This window comes from Colobus angolensis, unplaced genomic scaffold (assembly GCF_000951035.1).
Source record: "Colobus angolensis palliatus isolate OR3802 unplaced genomic scaffold, Cang.pa_1.0 Scaffold366, whole genome shotgun sequence".
Lineage (NCBI taxonomy): Eukaryota > Metazoa > Chordata > Mammalia > Primates > Cercopithecidae > Colobus > Colobus angolensis.
This window is the reverse complement of record NW_012116999.1, coordinates 1601124-1604325: the sequence shown is the minus strand read 5'-3', so window position 1 is coordinate 1604325 and position 3202 is coordinate 1601124.

Below are 3202 nucleotides of genomic sequence, written 5' to 3'. Positions count from 1 at the left end.
CCTGAATGACTACTGGGTACATAACGAAATGAAGGCAGAAATAAAGATGTTCTTTGAAACCAATGAGAACAAAGACACAACATACCAGAATCTCTTGGACACATTTAAAGCCGAATGTAGATGGAAATTTATAGCACTAAATGCCCACAAAAGAAAGTAGGAGAGATCTAAAATCAACACCCTAACATCACAATTAAAAGCACTAGAGAAGCAAGAGCAAACAAATTCAAAAGCTGGCAGAAGACAAGACATAACTAAGATCAGAGCTAAACTGAAGGAGATAGAGACACAAAAAACCCTTCAAAAATTCAACAAATCCACGAGCTGGTTTTTTGAAAAGATCAACAAAATAGATAGACTGCTAGTAAGACTTATAAAGAAGAAAAGGAAGAATCAAATAGATGCAATAAAAAATTATCAAGGGGATATTACCACCAATCCCACAGAAATACAAACTACCATCAGAGAATACTATAAACACCTCTACACAAATAAACTAGAAAATCTAGAAGAAATGAACAAATTCATGGATGCATACACCCTTCAAAGACTAAACCAGGAAGAAGTTGAATCTCTGAATAGACCAATAACTGGTTCTGAAATTGAGGCAATAATTAATAGCCTACCAACCAAAAAAGTCCAGGACCAGATGGATTCACAGTCCAATTCTACCAGAGGTACAAAGAAGAGTTGGTACCATTCTTCTGAAACTATTCCAATCAATAGAAAAAGAGGGAATCCTCCCTAACTCATTTTATGAGGCCAACACCATACTGATTCCAAACCCTGGCAGAGACACAACAACAACAAAAACGATAATTTTAGGCCAATATCCCTGAAGAACATCAATGCAAAAATCCTGAATAAAATGCTAACAACCCGAATCCAGCAGCACATCAAAAAGCTCATCCATGAGGATCAGGTCGGCTTCATCCCTGGGATGCAAGGCTGGTCCAACATATGCAAATCAGTAAACATAATCCATCACATAAACAGAACCAACAACAAAAAACACATAATTATCTCAATAAATGCAGAAAAGTCCTTCAACAAAATTCAACAGCCTTTCATGCTAAAAACTCTCAATAAACTAGGTATCGATGGAACATATCTCAACATAATAAGAGCTATTTATGACAGACCCACATCCGATATCATACTGAATAGGCAAAAGCTGGAAGTATTCCCTTTGAAAACCGGCACAAGACAGGGATGCCCTCTCTCACCACTCCTACTCAACATAGTATTGGAAGTTCTGGCCAGGGCAATCAGACAAGAGAAAGCAATAAAATGTATTCAAATAGGAAGAGAGGAAGACAAATTGTGTTTGTTTGCAAATGACATGATTGTATATTTAGAAAACCTCATCGTCTCAGCCCAAAATCTCCTTAAGCTGATAAGCAACTTCAAAGTCTCAGGATACACAATCAATGTGCAAAAATCAAAAACATCCTATACACCAATAACAGACAAACAGTGCCAAATTATGAGTGAACTCCTATTCACAATTGCTGCAAAGAGAATAAAATACCTAGGAATACAACTTACAAGGGATGTGAAGTACATCTTCGAGGAGAACTACAAACCACTGCTCAAGGAAACAAGAGAGGACATAAATAAATGGAGAAACATTCTATGCTCATGGATAGGAAGAATCAGTATCGTGAAAATGGCCTTAGTGCCCAAAGTAATTTATACATTCAATGCTATCCCCATCAAGCTACCATTGACTTTCTTCACAGAATTGGAAACAACTACTTTAAATCTCATATGGAACCAAAAAAGAGCGTGCATAGCCAAGACAAAGCTTCTTGCCCAGGAAGCTTTGTTCTTCCTGGGCAAGAAGAAAAAAGCTGGAGGCATCACACTGCCTGATTTCAAACTATACTAAAGGCTACAGTAACCAAAACATCATGGTACTGGTATCAAAACAGATATTTAGACCAATGGAACAGAACAGAGTCCTCAGAAATAATACCACACATCTACCACCATCTGATCTTTGACAAACCTGACACATACAAGCAACGGAGAAAAGATTCCCTATTTAAGAAATGGTGTTGAGAAAACTGGCTAGCCATATGCAGAAAACTGAAACTAGACCCCTTCCTTATACCTTATACAAAAATCAACTCAACATGGATCAGACTTAAACGTAAGATCTAGGACCATAAAAATCCTAGAGAAAGCCATACCATTCAGGACATAGGCATGGGCAAAGACTTCATGTCTAAAACACCAAACGCAATGGCAACAAAAACTAAAATTGACAAATGGGATCTAATTAAACTAGAGAGCTTCTGCACGGCAAAAGAAACTATCATCAGAGTGAACAGGCAACCTATAGAGTGGGAGAAAATTTTTGCAATGTATCCATCTGACACAGGGCTAATATCCAGAATCTACAAAGAACTCAAACAAATTTACAAGAAAAAAGCAAACACCCCCATCAAAAAATGGGCAAAGGATATCAACAGACACTTCTCAAAAGAAGACATTATGCAGCCAACAGACATATGAAAAAATGCTCATCATCACTGGTCATTAGAGAAATGCAAATCAGAACCACAATGAGATAACCATCTCATGCCAGTTAGAATGGTGATCATTAAAAATTCAGGAAACAACAGATGCTGGGGAGGTTGTGGAAAAATAGGAACGCTTTTACACTGTTGATGGGAGTGTAAATTCGTTCAACCATTGTGGAAGACAGTGTGGCGATTTCTCAAGGATCTAGAACTAGAAATACCATTTGACCCAGCAATCCCATTACTGGGCATACACCCAAAGGATTATAAATGATTCTACGATAAAGACACTTACACACATATGTTTATTATGGCAGTCTATAGCAAAGACTTGGAACCAATCCAAATGTCCATCAGTGATAGACTGGATTAGGAAAATATGGCATATATACATCATGGAATACTGTGCAGCCATAAAAAATGATGAGTTCATGTCCTTTTCAGGGACATGGATGAAGCTGGAAACCATCATTCTCAGCAAACTATCACAAGATCAGAAAACAAAACACCACGTTATACTCATAAGTGGGAGTTGAACAATGAGAACACATGGACACAGGGAGGGGATCATCACCTGTGGAGGTGGGGGGCTAGGGGAGGGATAACATTAGCATAAATAGTGAATGTAGGTGATGTGTTGATGGGTGCAGCAAACCACCATGGCTTGTGTACAC